Source organism: Rhodnius prolixus, unplaced genomic scaffold, assembly GCF_049639745.1.
Source record: "Rhodnius prolixus isolate KJV_2025 unplaced genomic scaffold, Rpr scaffold_10, whole genome shotgun sequence".
Taxonomy (NCBI): Eukaryota; Metazoa; Arthropoda; class Insecta; order Hemiptera; family Reduviidae; genus Rhodnius; species Rhodnius prolixus.
In genome coordinates this window covers 4,449,451-4,470,901 of record NW_027411615.1, presented here as the reverse complement: position 1 = coordinate 4,470,901, position 21,451 = coordinate 4,449,451, and the positions used below count along the sequence as shown (strand labels likewise).

Sequence of the window (21,451 nt, the reverse complement as noted above, 5' to 3'; positions counted from 1 at the left end):
ACCATCACCATTATGGCGCATCTATTTTACTTATTATCGACCAAAGATTTAAGCAAAATAACTCTCATAGGCTTATAAGTAAGGAAAAACTCTTTCCATATGCTCTCTTGTAAAAAATTTAAAATTGGACATAGTGTGGTACTGATTTATAAAGTGTGCAAAGACAGTAACAAGTTTTTTAATTTAAATCTTATTTCTGATCAGTTTCGGGCTAGAGATCAGTTTACTAGAGAATCAGTGTAGAGATTTCGATTTCAACAATCGATTTCACCTCTAATGATGGATGAATGTGTGAAATCAGCCAAAGGTACAAGCTAGATTTGCTACAACGGATAAAATCAAAGAGGTTATCCAGCACTGCCAACCTAACCAACATTTTCCAGAGTAACTATGAACAGGAAATCGAATAGAGAAAATTCTAAAAAGTGTAAACTATCGATTCAGAATAGCCTTAAGAGCAGAGGGGATTCAACAGATTTGGATATCCATTTTCCGGAGCCTTCTAGGAATGGTTATAACTCCCCTACAACGATTAGAACTTTCTTGGCCAGTTCATGCACCCGCCAGCTCGCTTTAGCCAGGAAAGGCTATTTACTATTCCGAGCGGATGCTGGAGTATCTCGGTGGCATCAATCTCACAAGAGCACAAATCCACTCTTCAACAAACAACTCTTACAAATCGTAGTAGCTGAGAGAATCTAACATATTCAGGGATAATAGGTTTACTAGCCATAAGAAATTAAGGTACGTGAGTGCAATGGCCTAATTATTCGCTTTACCTGCTAATTGATTTCCTATTGTGGTAAAGAGAGAATGGTTGCATAAACTTAAAGTAGAAACGCTATTTCACTGGTACCACGGTATTATTCAGAAGTGGTTTCATTACTGCAGTGTGTGTTGCTACGAAGCAAGGAAAACTCTCGAGTACACAAATGATGGCCTCAACGAGCAAGAGAAGGCTTGTAACATAAACCCACGTACCACACTTTGGCTATCCCATAGAGCGTTCTACATCGTATATAAACTCCACCCAGGCACTGTATATAAAGTTTGCGAGAGTATACTGGCGCACATACAGACAAATTCTCTCTCTCGCGGTGAACATATACATTCCTACCAACCTAATACAAAACCACGCACTGGGTTTTATCAAGATTACTATAACAATTATAATGTCGGAACTGGGCTGGCTGCAGAATGAGTGATAGAATAGGATTAGCAATGGTAGTTAGGGTGATGGTTTATCTTAACTGCAACGCCATGTTTGTTAAATGAAAATTTATATAAATATGGCTCAGGTATTTATTATCCCTAAAAGAGCTAGCGATAATAGCAGCGAGCTGAATTACATAAGGCTTTACGTGCCACAGGTTTAATTAAAACATTTTTGATACTATTATCCTTAATTTCTACTGAAATTACTCCATAAGTGAAGTAAGGAAATAAAATACGAAATTGGTGAAGAACATACGAACACAACTACTCTTAATATGATTCTAGTTTTTTGTGACACACATTCTTCAGTTTTCTAGCTGAAAATCCAGACGAAAAATAGTTTCAAAACTTTTGTTGTGAGTATAAATGTCAAGTTCAAAGAAATTTGCTCAAATATTTAGAGAAAATTGTGAAAACTAAAGAAAACCATTCATAAAATTTGCTAAATCCAAACTGATACGTTCTAATGAGGTATTCAATCTCTCCAATACATAGCTCAATGGCGGGAAGCACGCCAAATGGAATTTCAGAGGAAAGCTTAACCTCGTCAAACTTAATGACCAAAAGTGCCCTAAAAAGGAACTTTACCTGAATAAATATTACCTAGATTATAGTAATAGATCAATAGATTAATCCTAGAATCCGTCGATATTCTGTGATTTCCCGGATAATTTTAGTTTGAAAGAGCACTGTAGGGCATAATCTGGTTCCAAAACAATGAGATTGTAAAGGTAGAGGTTATAACTGAAATCTACTGTTACCTTTAAGTTCATTGTGCAAGTGGTGGTAAAGAGTCACGATTATTATAAGCTTTTTTTTTGTTATTATTATTCCCTCGGACAATTGGGAAGACTGCTAGGGCGAAGATAAGCGATGAATGTACGGTATAAACTGACCCTATACAAGACACCAGTAAGACTCATCTGGACCTACGGAGCTGAGCTGTGGGGCTCTGCGAAACCATCCAACATCCAAAGAATCCAATCTTTTCAATTTAAAGTCCTTCGGCATATCGTCAACGCTCCTTATTACGTATCCAATTTAATCCTCCGTAAAGACCTCAATATCTCTTTTGTCAATAACGTAATACGTGCTTGTTTCCTTAATTTCCATAATAGGCTAACCATACATCCTGATCCCAACAGCACAAGCCTTATACACAATAACCCATCCCGACAGTCCTCCACGACGCCAGAAACGACGTTGGCACCGCGACCTTCATCACAACCTCCAGAGAGTTCCAGCATTGGATGGCCCCTCTCAACATGCCTTCCAGATTGTGGCGTTGGAACCACTAGGATTCAGCAACCAATCTATGCCTAACTTGATATAAACCACATTTACCTACATAATGTATGTATATATGTGCAGGTTGTAAATAAATAACTAAAAAATTATTATTCGCTTAATCTAAATAGTCGTACAATTAACTATTCTGCAGATCCTTTGCAAAAAAAAAAAAAATGAGGATATCCGTTTTGTATATAGATCATGTTGTTACAACTGGCATATACCCGCAGAGAGGCCAAGATAACTCAAGAATAGGCTACTCCACTTCCCTCCAAAGGAGTGGGCATCTGTAAGAGAGGCAAAATAGTTGTAGAAAGGTCTTAATCCTTCTTAAACCCCCCAAATATAAGGATTCCATAAGTCGCAGCCAGATTTGTAAGGGATAAATACGTAAGCAATCCGGGGCGTTTCTATGAAAATTAAATTTATTAATCCTATATATTTTTGAGGGGATTTTTCACTTTGGGAGGATCAGAAGTCTGTATTATAAATAAAGATAAGGGAGTGTGCAAAATTTCATGCAACTCTAAACATGAATTGGATTTATATGTTTATATGAATTTGCTTTTAAAAGTGTTTAACTTAAATTTGCGTCTAAACCTAAAAATTCTGTTGGTGTAATAAAAGGTAATTAGTTGTAAAACTGCGAAAAGTGTGGGGATTTTGTGGGCGAACCGCACAACAATAAATAATAAATGCAGAATGATTTATTACACATTGTTTATGGTGTTGACAAGATCTCATTAATAGATATAATTCGCTGACTATGGTCAGAATGGCCGATAATATTTTGTAATAACAATGTAAATTATTAATGGAGATATGTAATTCATTGTGCGGAGAATTTATAAAATTAATGCATCAATACTGAGCGAGATACTTCATTCATTTTATAAGCCTCATTCAGTTCGTTTCGATTCATTCATTTCGTTTTGAGAACATTTTGTCCTACTACGTGGGAATGATTTAAGTGTGTTTAAATAGGGTTATCATACTTCATGATAAAAGGCATCGGCTCTAGATCTGGTTTAGATCGAGACGAACGAATTGCTGGGAGTTAGAAGTGCTATTTGGCTTGTCCTACGGAATTCTAGTAAGCCGTCGTTAGGATCAGCCCGAAAGCTTCACATGGCATGGGTTTAGGTATTTTTTGTAAAAAAAAATAAAACAATGCCTACATTTTCAGGCAGGCATTACTTCCAACAACCAAATTAGGTGTCCTGGACGGAGGATAGACTAGCCAATATACTACATTATAAAAATTCTCGCATTAACCGTTAAATAAAAACCAAAGCCTAGACCGGAAATCGGACCCAGTATCACAATACATTTTATCTTAGCGGGCCTCGTCTCTAATTATTAGGCAACCGTGGTGTTTGGGTGGTGGAATGTCTCCTCAAACTAAAATGGTTGTTGAAGAAAAAAAGAATACAGACTTTTATAGCAACTTTAAATCTGGCTATCGCCCAATCGCAGCTAAGCGTGAAGAAATCAGCAAAGTTTTTAGAACAAATCCCGGAAAAACCAAAATTTTTTACAGATTTCCCAATAAATCCAATTCTCATCTTCCTAATGTCACACACACACACACACACACTTCTTTACTATTTTCTCCTGCCTGCCCTACAATCCCCAGTCACAAAATCTCCACGAACTGTTAGACGTTTTCAATCACTGCAGAACCTGAACATACGAGGGTCGTTTGAAAAGTCCGTGCAAAGTCAGAGAGATAGCACTACTGGCGCGTATCGAGGTTATGTTTAGTTAGTAGCATCTCTTGGAAGAACACACACCAAGTTTCAGCCAGATCGGTCTATTTCTTTGTGTTTGGCATTCGTTTGAATCGAGGAAGTCGAGTGATTTTCAAAAAATGGACGAAAAAGAATTTCGTGTGTTGATTAAACACTACTTTATGAAAGGCAAAACGCCTGAGGAGACTAAAGAGAAGCTTGATAAACATTATGGTGACTCTGCACCTTCGATTAGAACAGTTTATAAGTGGTTTCAAAATTTTCGGAGTGGCCATATGGGCACAAGTGACGCTGAACGTTCTGGACGCCCTGTTGAGCTTACTACTCCAGAAATCATTGATAAAATCCATGATATGGTGATGGATGACAGAAGAATGAAGGGATTCGCTTGACCAAAAACGAAATCGTGTGAAGTGTTGCAAGGACGGTTTGCAGCTGTTCCAGAAGAATCCGCAGGACTTTAAGCGTCGTTTCGTCACTGTGGATGAAACATGGATACATCACTACACTCCTGAGACCAAAGAACAATCTAAACAATGGGTTACCAAGGGGGAATCTGCGCCAAAAAAGGCGAAGACCGTTCCTTCGGCCGGAAAGATTATAGCGACTGTCTTTTGGGATTCGCAAGGAATAATCCTCATCGACTATCTGGAAAAGGGTAAAACTATTACAGGTGCATATTATTCATCGTTATTGGACCGTTTGAAAACCGAGCTGCAAGAAAAACGCCCACGATTGGCCCACAAAAAAGTCCTTTTCCATCACGACAACGCACCAGCTCACACCTCAGCAGTTGTGGTCGCAAAATTAATGAAAATAGGGTTCCAACTCGTTTCACATCCCCCCTATTCTCCAGACTTGGCTCCCTCGGACTACTATTTGTTCCCCAATATGAAGAAATGGCTGGCGGGAAAAAGATTTTATTCAAACGAGGAGGTGATTGCAGAAACGAATGGCTATTTTTCAGACTTGGACAAATCCTATTATTCGGAAGGGATCAACAAACTAGAGCAGCGTTGTTCGAAGTGTATAAGCCTAAAAGGAGACTATGTTGAAAAATAAAAAAGGTTTACCCCAAAAAATTAAGTAGTTTTTATTCTTGCACGCACTTTTCAAACGACCCTCGTAGTTCCACAAAAAAATGCTTCTAACTTTTTTAAGAAATTAACAAGAACTCCTTGGACAAGCAAGTTCGAAGCTTTTTGTAAATAATGCGAGATGGTGGGTGAAATATTTTAAGAGTAAGCTTTCATAATCAAAGTGATGAACTTAGAACTTAGTTTGGATTAATTTGTTTTACTTCATTAAGCGATAAAAATGAATAGAATAAAAACTTAATTGCCTACAAGTTAAATAATCTTCCACTTTTTTTAACCAATCATAAAACGACCATCAATGCGATTCAATCAGCAACGTAGCACTTTAACAGCTTAAGAAGCAATTAAACACAAAATGAAGATGTTCACCCTAAAGTATTACCAAAATTGATGACACAAAACAAAAGTTATTAATTATTTTACATTACTAAGTAAAAGTAGATTACTAAGTAAACTTTTCCAGGGTTAATCGGTGCCGAATTTATAGCGTTTGCTTTTTTAATAGCCTTCAAGAACCAATCAAATATCGTTTCCTCAGCAATAACTGAGCGTCACAAACTTCTTCACTCGCTTAAAAAAACAAAACAAACTTGAAGCACTATAAAAAATTAATATAATCTTGAAAATATATACCACAGCCCTGAAGATACTCTAAGTTCATAGGTCGAATGCTTGGCAAAGAATAAAAACAATTATGGACTTAAATTGGGCAATATTCTTTCTTCCATTCGGATTAATGAATCGGAAACCGGAAACAAAATGAACGATGAACTCTTCAATGAAGCATTATACTTTAAATTCACTTAATTTGCAAGGACGTATATTATGCAGGCACATTCCCATAAAAATAAAAAATATCTTACATTAAATTATAGTTTTGTTTAGTAAGTAAAGTCAAGTAAAGTAATCGCCTATTTTTTCAGGCGGGGCTTAACGTCCAACTACCAATTGATGTCTTGGACGGAGGCGACTAGCAAACATACTTTACTGTAAATTTCTTTTATTAACCATTAAATAAAATCCAAGGTCTAGAGGCAGGGGGAGTCGAACCCACTAAACCAACAATACATCTTAGCAATGCGGGTCTAGCCTATAACCTCCTAACATACTTTACTGTAAATTTCTTTTATTAACCATTAAATAAAATCCAAGGTCTAGAGGCAGGGGGAGTCGAACCCACTAAACCAACAATACATCTTAGCAATGCGGGTCTAGCCTATAACCGCCTAACATACTTTACTGTAAATTTCTTTTATTAACCATTAAATAAAATCCAAGGTCTAGAGGCAGGGGGAGTCGAACCCACTAAACCAACAATACATCTTAGCAATGCGGGTCTAGCCTATAACCTCCTAACATACTTTACTGTAAATTTCTCATATTAACCATCAAATAAAATCGAAGGTCTAAGATCGGGAATCGAACCAACTAATCAACAATACATCATAGCATTGCGGGTCTAGCCTATAACCGCCTAACATACTTTACTATAAATTTCTTTTATTAACCATTAAATAAAATCCAAGGTCTAGAGGCAGGGGGAGTCGAACCCACTAAACCAACAATACATCTTAGCAATGCGGGTCTAGCCTATAACCTCCTAACATACTTTACTGTAAATTTCTCATATTAACCATCAAATAAAATCGAAGGTCTAAGATCGGGAATCGAACCAACTAATCAACAATACATCATAGCATTGCGGGTCTAGCCTATAACCGCCTAACATACTTTACTGTACATTTCTCATATTAACCATCAAATAAAATCGAAGGTCTAAGATCGGGAATCGAACCAACTAATGAACAATACATCATAGCAATGCGGGTCTAGCCTATAACCTCCTAACATACTTTACTGTAAATTTCTCATATTAACCATCAAATAAAATCGAAGGTCTAAGATCGGGAATCGAACCAACTAACCAACAATACATCATAGCATTGCGGGTCTAGCCTATAACCGCCTAACATACTTTACTGTAAATTTCTCATATTAACCATCAAATAAAATCGAAGGTCTAAGATCGGGAATCGAACCAACTAACCAACAATACATCATAGCATTGCGGGTCTAGCCTATAACCGCCTAACATACTTTACTGTAAATTTCTCATATTAACCATCAAATAAAATCGAAGGTCTAAGATCGGGAATCGAACCAACTAACCAACAATACATCATAGCATTGCGGGTCTAGCCTATAACCGCCTAACATACTTTACTGTAAATTTCTCATATTAACCATCAAATAAAATCGAAGGTCTAAGATCGGGAATCGAACCAACTAACCAACAATACATCATAGCATTGCGGGTCTAGCCTATAACCGCCTAACATACTTTACTGTAAATTTCTCATATTAACCATCAAATAAAATCGAAGGTCTAAGATCGGGAATCGAACCAACTAACCAACAATACATCATAGCATTGCGGGTCTAGCCTATAACCGCCTAACATACTTTACTGTAAATTTCTCATATTAACCATCAAATAAAATCGAAGGTCTAAGATCGGGAATCGAACCAACTAACCAACAATACATCATAGCATTGCGGGTCTAGCCTATAACCGCCTAACATACTTTACTGTAAATTTCTCATATTAACCATCAAATAAAATCGAAGGTCTAATATCGGGAATCGAACCAACTAACCAACAATACATCATAGCATTGCGGGTCTAGCCTATAACCGCCTAACATACTTTACTGTAAATTTCTCATATTAACCATCAAATAAAATCGAAGGTCTAATATCGGGAATCGAACCAACTAACCAACAATACATCATAGCATTGCGGGTCTAGCCTATAACCGCTACCGTGGCTTTAACGTGGCGTTTAAAGATAATTTCTAAACCAAAAGTAATATATTAAGGACAGGATATTTCATTTTTTTTTCTTTTTTTTTTTTTAGATTTTCTGTGTGAAAATTTCGTAAAATCTATAAATTTTATTTTATTTTAAGGAAAATACTTTGTTTTAAGCAATTTTGGCAAAGGTTTATGATGGGTAAGAGATAATTATGTTACGAAATTTGCTATTTGAAGGAAATTTATAAAGTTAGAACGTTGGGATTGAAATTAGAGAAAGTCGAGTGAGGCGTTATTGTCAAAAAAATTTTTTGAGACCCTGAGATTTGAGGCTCTTCGACATAAAAGACCTCTTTGTTCGTTACCAAATTCGACCAAACTATTACAAATACAAGATATGTGTTCAATATTGATGTAATCATTCACTAAATTTCAATGTCTTTAAGCTTATTTCTTTATTTACATATTATTTAAACTTATTAATCTATAATGCAGAAGTTTAAGCGCAAAGAAATGCCAAAAATCATTTGCTAAAGATGTCAGAGGCATGAGATGGTATGTTACAAAATGTCAGCAATGTTCCCTCCCCTTCCCCTTTGGAACCACCAAAACTGAATACTCCAGTATTATTATATAAAGTCATGCACAGCTTGATGCTCTCTCTCACTCTCTCTCTCTCTCTATGAGCATAATATATGCTCGTACATAACATGCTCCTTTTGCTTTTCATGCTTTGTAAGTATGTTTTATAAAACAAAGGAACTTTTTCGTTCCAAGTACAACACTATCTTTAATTAATGTGGAATTATAAGTGAAGTATTGTATATATACATGTATATCCAAATGGTTTTTATACACTGCCATATTTCTCTAGTTTATTTAATTACGAATTTTTGGATTAATTAGCAATATTGGAATCTTAGGAAATATTTAACCGCCTTTAGTAATGTGTAACTATTGGATAATTACACTGTAATGGATGGCTAGGAATCCTGCCAACACTGTGCCAAATACAAGATTAGATTATAACTTGGAAGGTTATCCTACTCCAGGCTCTACGCCTAAAAGAGCGGCCGACTCTTTTTGGACTGAAGTATCCTATTGGAACAGCTACAAAGTTATCGCTAACTGGATCAATGTTAGGAGATCAAAGAATCTACGCAGAAAAAAAAAAATTATCTGACTGATTCATCGAGTCCCAGAAACCTAGTCACTGCTTCCCTGTTCGTGAAAGCACCGTAGATCATCTTCGCGTTCTTCTTGAGTTTATAAATAAGCCCATATTAAGGTTATATCAGAAAACATCTCTGCAGGTAACGCTGTACGTGAGGCCTATACAGAAGAATTTCAAAACCATTATAGATTGCACAGCGGACGATATTAAGCGATAAAAGACCCCCCCACCCCACTGGCAATGGAGACCAGTGGATACGACCTCTAAAACTTACTAGAGAGAAAACTATTAACAATATTGTAAAAGCTAGGCTACAATACAGTGGTACGTTGCGGACCAGAGGTGATCATTTTGCGAAAACAACTAATGGATTGAATCTTGATCTTTTTTAAACCGGAAATGCTTTTCAAGGGGATGGGTAAAATCAACCTTGCTCTATGGCAGCAATGCCTCTAACCACGAGTAAGTAGCAGAAGACATTATCTTCCGCAGAAACCATCCTAGATCAGAATTTCTCAGGAAAGGATAAACAACTCCCTAGTAAGGCCCGAAAGGTCTCCTTTGCACAAAAGCACAGACAACAAATTATAAATTGGATATGCACTCTTCTGATCAAAATGAAGTATTCTTCAATTAATCAGAAAATAATTAACAACAATTAATTCTAAAACAGGAACACTTACCCCTAATTACTAATACTGTTACTAATTATTGCAAACCAGTTACACGAAATTTCGCAAAAAAACTCGTAACACTAAATTTACGTAATATTTGATCACAAAATAATCCGCACAAAACAACAGGAAAGTAGTTACTATACCGTATGTGACTAGTCTATGGCTCTTATGTAAATTTCCTGAAGCCAAGGTTATATTGATAAGAAAATACAATTATTGCCACTAAAAATAATTAAGGAAACCACAATCAGGTTATCGTTGTAAAACCATTCGTACAGAAATTAAGTAAAAAATTAAAAATATTTTAGTTCAAAAAAAAATTTAAAAAAACTAGAAATAGGAAATGAGCCTATTTGTAATTACTGTTGACTCAGTTAAAAACGTATTAAAACTAAAAGTATGACTTAAACTCAGCACAATCTGATGGATCCTGTCTGTTCCGATATGGAGAAAATATGAACTTAAAATGAAGAAGAATGCAAAGGGCCGACAAAAAATAACCTATTCCATTCGAAGGACCAAATCAACAAAGTATATAAGGGCTCAAAAAGCAAATGAGGAAAACCATTTCAATTTGGGGCAAGAAGCTCGCCCAAAAAACTTCTTATTTTTTGCACTTTACTTAGAACCAGGAACTTTATTACAATTCCAAGTCCTAGATTTGGACCGAGTCAGTAGAATGAAGTCATCAAAGAACTCAAGAATAAAAAACCAATAATTATTCGAAACAAAAATTAAAGAACAATGGAAAGACAAATAAATATTAGTAAAAATAATAAAACCATTAAAAACGATAACATTTTTAATGGAAAAATAAAACAAATACAAAAGAAAAACAGTAATTTTTCCTAACTTGATGCAATCGAACATTGTTTAATAAGTTTTTAACCACTTCAATTACAGAAAAAAGGACACCAATCAATACTTTCCAATTAGAGTAGCCAATATATCAGATAGAGCATTTATCATATGATGTATTTTTATGCTTCTAAAATTCAAGTTACACAGCTTTGGAATATTTAATTAATTTTTTAGATTTGTTTAAAAGTTTTAAAAGAGCTAAAATTTTAAAAATTGGAAAATTACGTGAAAATTTTCTTCAAGAAAGGATGTTTTCTTGAAGGGGAACTAGAGAACTTAATGGGAAAGGGAGCATGGATGTAAATAAATACATAAATAAATAATAAATAAATAAGCATTTAGTACAGCTAAAACCTCATTGGAAGGCTAAGGGACTTAGGTAAATTACTAAGTGCAACATTGTACTTAGGTCAAGTATATCCATTTCAGCAGCATGCAAAAAAAAAAAAAAAAAATGGCTGACTGATTAGAAAAAAATTTTGCAAACGATTTTAAGGCAAAAGTCATTTCCTTTTATGTCTTTCCGGTGTTCATGGGAGCTCAGACGTCTCTTAAACATGATCAACGTATACAAGCTGACACATAAAATAAGATTCACGCGTATTGTAGCAACAAGAACACTAATCAGAAGACAGCAGCTGAACAGCGTAGCCAATAAGGAGCCAACCAAAACCCCTAGCCAATCACTTCTCTTCATTTCTCTCAGAGAAAACTAGCTGGAATTTTCCTGGATAAGATATTTTTAGCCAGGACTGGCGCAAAATAAAAAGGAGACACTAAATGGGTTCTTACCCCCTCTCTATACAATTTGTGCGAAGGAAAAGCAGAGTATTAATGTAAGTATTAACATGAGCAACCCCAGTCAAGTTAAATCTGACAAATCAGAACAGTTTCGATTAAGGATAGTACTTAGAAAACTGTGTACCATTTTTTTTCAAATTTCAAATCTCTATATCTCTTTTCTTATTGTTTAGATTTTAATGGATTCTTTACAGAATTGTAGCCGAGTGGTTAGAGGCGAGACCCGCAAAGCTAAGGTGTATTGTTGGTTCGTGGGTTCGATTCCTGGGCTCTAGGCCTTGGATTTTATTTAATGGTTAATATGGAGAAAACAGTACAGTACGTTAGGCGGTTATAGGCTAGACCCGCAAAGCTAAGGTGTATTGTTGGTTTAGTGGGTTCAATTCCCCTATCTTGGATTTTATTTAATGGTTAATAAAAGAAATTTACAGTAAAGTATGTTTGCTAGTCGCCTCCGTCCACGACACCTAATTTGGTAGTTGGACGTGAAGGCCCGCCTGAAAAAATAGGCGATTACTTCTAATGAAAAGTCTGCTCTATAACTGGTATGAATAGCAATGTTTTAGTGACAATAGTTATTGAGATGTAGAAGGTTAAATTTTGGAGGTTTTGCAAATCATTAAAATTTCAAACCATTAAATCTCTTTTAGTATTGTTTAGATTTTAATAGATTCTTTACCCAATTGTAGAGAAAAGTCTGTTCTGTAACTGGTACAAATAGCAATGTTTTAATAATAATAGTTATTGAGATATAGAAGGTTAAATTTTAGTGCTTTTGTAAATCGTTAAAATTTCAAATCTCTATATTCTATATCTTTTTTTTGCAATTTTTGGATTTTAATGAATTCTTCACTGAATTGTAGAGAAAAGTCTTCAACTATTTTAACCATTTAAACGAGCAAATCGTTTGTACAATAATCAGAACTGGAAACCACCAAGGAAGGACATATTAGAAATGGAGCGACCATGTGGCTAGACCGAACGAAGATCGTTGGGCCTAAATATACACTGTGACCAGAAAGAGACTAGCTTCGAGATGGGGGCGACAGGGGGCTTTGGGTAGGAGATCGGTGTGGAGTTTGAGCCCTGAGGAGTAATACAAGAAGAGGGTTACGTTCACATAAAGTGTGATTTAAGTTTACTTTAATTGTAAATATTTTATAATAGACTAAGAAAATCTAAATCCTCAGTGGGGAGAAGCTTTTTGTGCTTTAATGTCGAAACAATATCAAAGGGCAAGGGTGAAACGTCTACTAAGAGATAGCCAAGGTAGAATAATTGATTTTGCAAAATCCAGACGACTCCAATATGAATGGGGAAAAAAAAGGTGATGGACAAATGGTTAATGTACGTAAATCTTAAAGTTCATTTAAGTAACTCCTCAATACACAATTAGACCACCGTCTCCCTGCTGTCACTGCTTTTGCTGGAACATCAATCCGCTGTTTCCACTTAAATATTGACAAAATCCACTTTCATACTCTTGACGATTCAAAAAAAAAAAAAAAAAAAATCAATGCCATCGCAATCTACTCTTCTTTGTAAGTCCGTTTTATTTCCTATTCTGTGTTGTTGTTTGCTTTTTACTTTTCCAATGGCCGCTACCAATAGGAGGAAAGGAAAAAATAATAATTACTCTGATTTATTAAATTTTTCATTTCATCCAAACTGGGCGGGATAAAACCAATCAGCTAATCGATTGCAACGTTAGCACCAAAGCTACAGCAGAGCGTCCAATTCACTAATTGTTTAGTAGTTTGTCTGTCTGCAGTAGAAAATGGTTTGTTGAACGGAAATATAGTCCCAATCTATTCGCTACAGCAAAGCGACGGCTATACACATCAGTTTTTTACCGCTCTACAATCTAACAATTGTAGTTAAGCCAGGTGTAATGGTTGTCGAATAGATTTGTTCATGGTTAGAAAGAAGTAGATAAAGAAGTTAATTAAAGTACACAAAGTAAAATACGTAAAACTCATTAGAGTAATAAGTGAACTACCAGGGCAAGTTGAAAAATCCTCCACCAAGCCCAAAAGATGGCGTTGCTGTCAATGAAATTTGGGTACTATACTTATTGCGGATAATATCCGTCAATGGCCGACTTTAATTTGTCGAAAGGCTTTCTTTATTTCACGTTTTAAGGCAGATGTTTTTCTTTAAAAGTTATTAAACGGGTCATCGTTTCTTTAAAAAAAAACTCTGTCTTGAATGGCCTATCGCAGCGTTTCCCAAACTTTTTTGACCGCGGCCCGGTACGAGATTTTAAATTTTTTCGCGACCCACCTTATAAAAAAACATTTATTTACAAAACAAATTTTATTTTTTAATAAAAATCAAAATTCAAGTTATTTGTTTGTTTATTTCATACACAAAAATTGCAAAATAATTATATAACAAAAACATAAGTAATTAAAGACAATCCATTATCTTCATTTAAAACTTTAAGTAAATTTTGTTTTACATATTTTGACCTTAGTGCGAAGGATGATGGTGTTTTTCATCACATAGTAATTTCAAATTAGGACTTAATGATGTTAATTTTATTCTCAAATTAGGTTCGACATCCAATCTGTTTCGATACTTATTTTTTAAGTACACCAAGGCTGAGAACGCAGTTTCACACGTATAAGTGGTGACAAAAGGCATTAAAAATTGTATCGCTTGCGCTTGGATTTTTCGCTTCCTTTTGACAGCGCAACCAAAAATTAATTAGTGGTACAGTTTCAAACACTTTTTTAAGATCGGTGTCGCATGAAATTTCAATTAAATTATCAACTTCTTGTTCACTAAGATTAAGCATTTCTTCCTTTTCAATATCGACAGATAAAGGATCTTTAATCCACATATTATTTGAAGGAATATCCGGAAAGTAGTCTTTAAAACTATTTATTTGCTCCGAAAGATGTTTTTGAATTGAAACTGATAGTGTTTCAAGATATAAAACTTATTCATCGTAGTTTGAACGGAAAATCCTACCTCCTGTCATCTTGAACCAAACTCCTATACCAGCTGTGGACAAAGTACGTTACCTTGGACTGCACCTAGACAAACGGTTGACATGGAATCCCCATACTAGACTGAAAAGACAAGAAGCTAACCAACGCTACAAACTTCTCGCCAGACTACTTGACAAACGTTCGAAACTTAACCTACATAACAAAAGACTCTTTTATCTAATGTTACTGCGACCCATTTGGTCATACGGCATCGAAGTATGGGGATCGACTAAGCGTTCCAACTCACTACGCCTCCAGACATTATAGTCAAAAATACTTCGAAAACTTCTTAACGCTCCGTTCTATGTATCTAACCTCACTATCCATAATGACCTCAAAATCCCTTTCATTACAGATCTTGCTAACACTCGTTTCTTCAAATTTCATTCCTCTACAGCAGCTCCATCCTAACTCTCTCATAGAACACCTATCTTCCTCCACATTACCAGGGTAATCCTCTAAGGAGATTGAAGAGAAGATGGCCTCGTGATCTTCTCTTATCTTAAGCACGTTACTGGAGTGGCACCACTGGGTGCCTTCTCCAATCATGATTTCCCGTTATTTCTTTTCCCTTTCACCGTATTTGCTTGTTGCAACAACTGTTGCAGTGGTAAATTGCAATAAAAGATTAAAAAAAAAAAAAAAAAAAGTTTGAATGGGTTTCAATAAATTTATGCAATGTTTCAAAAGATTTAAAATTTCCTTTTGAAAGTCGTTGTTTCCACAGAGTAAATTTTTTTTAATTATTGCAGCGACTTTTTCCGATACTTTGAAAATAATTAAACCAAAGCCTGTAAAGGCTTGCCACCTGCGGTACTTGAAAAAGTTTCGAAAAATATTAAATTTAGAGCAAAATGTTATAGATTTTTTTTGTGTTTTTACAATTTTTGCCACGACCCAGCTGAATTTTTCTGCGACCCGGTGCCGGGTCGCGACCCACACTTTGGGAAACGCTGGTCTATCATAAAAACAGAAATTCATTCAAAGATGAAGAATATAAGGAGCCTACGAACTGAAAGGGCATGAAGAGTATGTTCCTTTCATTATCTAAAAGAAAGAAATGGCTGGCAAAAATTAAAACAATGAGGCTAAAATTTTTAACTTTGGTTGAAAAATCGAGCAAAATAAAACGGTATTGGTTGATGGTTGATTGAAGGGGTGTAAGATGGGTGACATTGTAGACATGTACAAGAAAAAGAATAAGTGTAAATATTAGATAGAGAAATAAAAAATAAGAAAGCTTTATGCAAGATAAGTGCCGCATTTTTTGCAAATGGAAGGAGTTCTGTTCGAAAAAATCCACCGACCTCAATATTGGGAAATCCCATAAATAAACTCATTACAATGAGAGAATGCTAAGTTATGAAAAATTATCTAGTAAAGAGTTACATCCACTTGTAAAATTTCCCTCAAATACGATACATTAGAAACAAATTTGCCGCTCTTTTACAATTAATAAAATCAAGACTGTGCATTGTACTAAATTGGCACTTTAGAGATAAATCTACCTCCATCCCCACTCTCACCAGAAGCGCCATTAATCGAATTTCCCTGGAAAATGATTTTCTTTTAAATAAAAAGTCCAAGAGCAACATGAGCATAATATGCACTGAAAATTGTTGTAGTAATTTTCACGAGAAAAGTTATGCGGTACATCCGGTACAACGATTATGATGGCAAAGTTATGGCCAAAAAATAAACAGCTCAAAACTATTTTTCGTTTTTTTTTTTTTTTTAAGAGATTCAGTTCGAACCGCATACAGGCAATTTTCTGAAACAGGTAAGCTCGAATAACAGATATTTCCTTGGAAAATTTGACATTATCTCGAAACTTTTTTACTAATCTATTAAGAAAAATTAAACCACAGAAACGTCAATTTTTTACCCAATTTTATGGTTTACAGATTTATGGAACTGCCAAGATTTATGTCTTCAAATAGTGGGCCAAAGAATTTCCAATATTAAAAAAAGTTCTTAAAACTAACTTTAAAAAAAAATAACCTTTATTTAATGGCAGTAAAGTAGACAAGCCTAGATTTATAGATTTAGAACGATAAATCCAGAAATAGGAAAGCTTGTGCAGACTGGTATGCAGCAATAAAGCTTTCAATCGATCTTGAAATTTTATAGCCAAAGTTTGCAAACATCACTTGAGCTTTTACCATTAAAATTCTAACTAAAATAGAGTTTAGTTATATTAAAAATAAATCGATTTAATATGACTTTAGTAATTATTTATTAAATTGAATGAGAAATTTTAATTAAAAGAGAGCTCTTTACTCGGAGGAGAGAATGTTCTGAAATGAGATTAGATTGGCTACAGTTTGCGGAAGACCCAAGTATTATTACTGGAGAACCCAAGCGGTCTTGATGAGAAAGCTCCTCGTACACTCCACTCAGAATAGGGGCTTAGTGTAAAGTCCAAGCAGTGGAGTTTGGAATGGTACAAGGAGGATCTTCTCCGACCTTGATTATGGATTATTGGACCCTTATACGAGCAATTAAGATACTTAGGTCCCCGGATATCATCAGCGTTGACTTCAGAACTCGATATTCAAAAGCTAGAAGGCTGTGGGTATCCCCAATTATTAAATATGACACTTCCAAAAATTACTCCTAACTTCAAGAAAGTTTAGGAAAAACAAGGTCAGCGTTGAAAATATCAACTTAACTAAAGCTTGGGGCCTGATACTGAAAATGCTAAATAGGTTCGCTCTATTTTTATAACGCAAGCACCATTAAAGATACTTTCATTCAGCGCTTCGCAAAACATAATAATTGCCTAGTGAGTGACAAAACTAGGCACGGTCTTAGGCCTTGGATTTTATTTAATGGTTAATATGAGAAATTTATAGTAAAGTATGTTAGGCGGTTATAGGCTAGACCCGCAAAGCTAAGATGTATTGTTGGTTTAGTGGGTTCGATTCCCGGTCTTAGGCCTTGGATTTTATTTAATGGTTAATATGAGAAATTTATAGTAAAGTAAGTTAGGAGGTTATAGGCTAGACCCGCAAAGCCAAGGTGTATTGTTGGTTCAGGGGGTTCGATTCCCGGGCTTAGGCCTTGGATTTTATTTAATGGTTAATATGAGAAATTTATAGTAAAGTATGTTAGGCGGTTATAGGCTAGACCCGCAAAGCCAAGGTGTATTGTTGGTTTAGGGGGTTCGATTCCCGGGCTTAGGCCTTGGATTTTATTTAATGGTTAATATGAGAAATTTATAGTAAAGTATGTTAGGCGGTTATAGGCTAGACCCGCAAAGCCAAGGTGTATTGTTGGTTCAGGGGGTTCGATTCCCGGGCTTAGGCCTTGGATTTTATTTAATGGTTAATATGAGAAATTTTTGGTAAAGTATATTTGCTAGTCGCCTCCGTCCACGATACCTAATTTGGTAGATGGACGTAAAGCTCGCCTGAAAAATTAGGCGATTACTTTACTTACTTATTTTCTTTTTTCCAGTAACTTTCCTTCTGTTAGCATTGATAATCATGTTCGTAGTTGGTCTCTAAACCGGTTGTTTTCGTATTGATGGAGAGAGCGATGTTTTAGAGACAGAACGTATATGGAAAGTTTATGGTAATTAGAGCGAATCACTTTTCTGAGCCGTGTTTTTTGGAGTATTCTGAACTTAAATATGAAATTCATTAACTTGGGCCCTGTTTATAATTAATTTGATAAAATAGGTTCACTGCAATGATGATTTTTTGTGAGTTTTAGATTAAATTAATTACTAAGTTCAAGTTTGTGGTTGAATAGCCAATGCTGCAGAGGAGATATAAATTTTGATCTTAAAATGGTAGATTGTTCTGATGAGGCTCTTTAGAAGAGGAGTCTTTGTTTGCACCACCTCTGAGAATTGGAGCCATTTTTTGGGGGGTCAAAAATCGCAAAAAGCCAACCGTATCAGTAAGAATTGACCTGTATCCGGTTAAAGGATTTCCGCCAAAATCTTAATATTTGAAGAGAAAGGCCAAAATAAGGAAATAAGTTTTTTTTGCTTTTAAGCACCAGTTGTTGTCACAGAGCATGCGCTAAAAAAGAAACTTTTCTTCGTGTTTAGGGGGACATCAAAGTATATTTCCGGTAAAATCGAACATTCAGTTTCGAAAAATCCACAAGATTTTAGCTCATACTTCCGTTTAAGTGATAAAGAGTTGCAATTGATTTGCACAAAAAGATTAGCTGCCAAAAAAAAAATGATGAAAATGATGAAAATCCATTGGTAGTAACTTGTCAAGTGAAAATCTAAAAGAATTCAAGAGAAGCGACAAAAGAAGTTAATGGTACTTCAGGATCACTCTTGAAGGTGGAACACAAACAGCAGACATCACTTCTACTAATGAAAGTGGACCAGTGCCCTTTTCCAATCTGTACAATGCAATATCTGGTTCAATAAGTTCTACAAAAAGAAAGAGAAAAAAACGGACACAAAAAAGCATTATGGTGGACACTGGCCGCCCGATGAGTACGTTTTTAAGAAATTAATGGAGCTATTTCTTGATTGACTTCACATCTTTCAAGATTAAAAAAAGAAAATCAAACAACCAACGATTTGAGAGATTGCGTAAGTATTATTGAACGGGGAAAAGTCCTCCACTGTCCGCTTCCTTAATTGTAAAAGGTTGACAAAAATAAATGTTCTCTGAGATCAATTTACAAATTATCATTGATTAAAAATCGATTAAAAAATTCCCAATCAATTACCTGGTTCCCCCAATCTAAAAACTAGGCACACACAACAAATTCCATCTAATTTGAAACAATCAACAACAATAGCTTTAAAATAAAACAATTACTAGCGCGCGACTAGTGGCCAGTAAGAGGAATGTTTGACCGGCGACAATACGTAGTGTTGTGGAGAGAATACGAGTCTTTCTTAGTCCAAGGCCGGCCACTGGAGTGGTTCACCAACCGGAAATCCTACAGTTAAATGGCCGGACAGGGCTCGTAGCACTCGTTTCCAAGTACCCACTTTACTATTATAACGTAGTAAGAGAGAAAAAAACCTTCTTTAAAGCCACCAAGCTCATTCTTTGTTTGGACCGAGCATTAAATCATCACCTATTTAAATTCTTCATCCAGAGATGCGTATTTACAAGAAGAGTATTATGTTATACATGCTAGCATGCATTTTAGGAGGTGTGGCTATTAAATAACGAGAATGATGCTGCTACATGAAGAACTATGCATGCGCCAAATCCTAACGACCTGTCAGCTGTGCAGCGTAAAGCCTTCTCTTTCGATTGCACAGCGTCTCACGTGTTTGTAGAGAGAAATCTGTCTGACCGGAACCGTCGTTTGTGCAAGAGGGGTTAGTTTCGTTTTGCCGAAAACATGATACTACTACACATGTAGTAGAGCAACGAATTGTCGTGAAATTTCATATGAAACTGGGTAAAACCGCTACTGAAACTTATCTTTTATTAAAAGAAGTTTATGGCGATGAATTTTTATCACGTGCGCAAGTTTACTGAGTGTTCAAGCGTTTCCAAGATGGCCGAGAAGACGTCGGAGATGATGACCGCCCGAGTCGCCCTTACACGTCCAAAATGGATGAAAATATCGATTATAATTAATCAACATTACTACCGGTGAGGGGTGCTTGCTCAACTCCGTGAAAGAGTAAGGAAAAAAACGGACCCGATTTCTGGACAAAGAACAAGTCACGGGGTTTTCTCCATCAAGACAACACTGCATTGTCCGTCAAGACGATGTTTCTAGCCAAGTGCAACATCCCATTTTAGGTCATCCGCCTTATTCGCCTGACCTGGCCCCCTTGTGACTTTTATCTTTTCCCCAAAGTCGAATCTGCTTAAAAGGAACACGATTTCAGTCCGTTGAGACTTCCAGCACTTTTTCGAACAATGGTAAATTCGCATGGAGCGTTGCAGGGATATGGGAGGGGTGGAGGGGTGTATACCGAAGGTGATAACTAAATATGTATAAATTTAAAATAAAATGTTTTACAGCAATAGTCTCGTTATTTAATAGCCACACCTCGTATTGTATTCCAGACCGGATCTTTCACCCAGCTTCAGAGGTAGAACAATTAGTTTGGTGTACAGATTTCGACTTATGTTTGAATTATGTTTCTATATCGCACTACACCTGATGACCCCATTGAATAATGTACCTCTGGTGGATGTAACTTCGAAACCATTCAATGATCCAATACACTAATAGGGATAAAATCAAAGATATTATCCAGGCCTAATCAGATCTTAACTGCATTAATAGTTACAACAAACCCCTAGACATCGACGGCCTAAAAGATCTATTGTGGCTCCCATAATTTGAAACTGTTGGCTCTTAGATTAGGAGTTAGCAATAGGACGTGATGCTGGGAGATGAATCACTACGACTCAGTCTATACAAATAAAATAACCACGCTGACAAAATTCTGTGACGTACAATGTGGTGGGGGAGAACAGGTCACATACAGAGTTACGTCACTAAAACTCGTTTTTTAACTTTATGGCAATCGGTTCGCACCCACAATTTGGTTAAACAAGGATATATATTAAATGGTTAATACAAAATTTAATATTCCCAATTAGTTAAAAATTAGCACTGAATTAATTACAGTAAATGAAAGTGAATCTAATAAAAATGTAACTTAAATACAAGAGTTGTTCGTTCAGACCATAGAACAGCCTCTTTCTCAAATGATTCGATTAACCAAATCATTTAATAGAGATTACGGTTTTATGTGTCCCCCCCATATTAAACTGTGTTTAATGGTTACTGCAAGCTCATAGATAACAATCGACTTACG

At 35.7% G+C, this 21,451-nt stretch overlaps 1 protein-coding gene across 5 annotated transcripts in view; it reads right to left on the bottom strand.

Moving 5' to 3' along the window:
* The window catches only part of LOC141456792 (furin-like protease 1), a 749,499-nt gene that overhangs the window by 703,907 nt on the left and 24,141 nt on the right, over positions 1–21,451 (bottom strand). The window contains exon 1 of one of the 5 annotated variants that reach the window (XM_074133070.1): positions 10,025–10,048. The exons of 2 other annotated variants lie outside the window; for them this stretch is intronic. The gene's annotated coding sequence lies outside the window, so the exon portion shown is untranslated. Of the gene's footprint in view, positions 1–779; positions 916–981; positions 1,102–10,024; positions 10,049–21,451 lie in introns of those variants that run through there. 2 more of the 5 variants (XM_074133069.1, XM_074133068.1) reach the window with 2 other exon arrangements.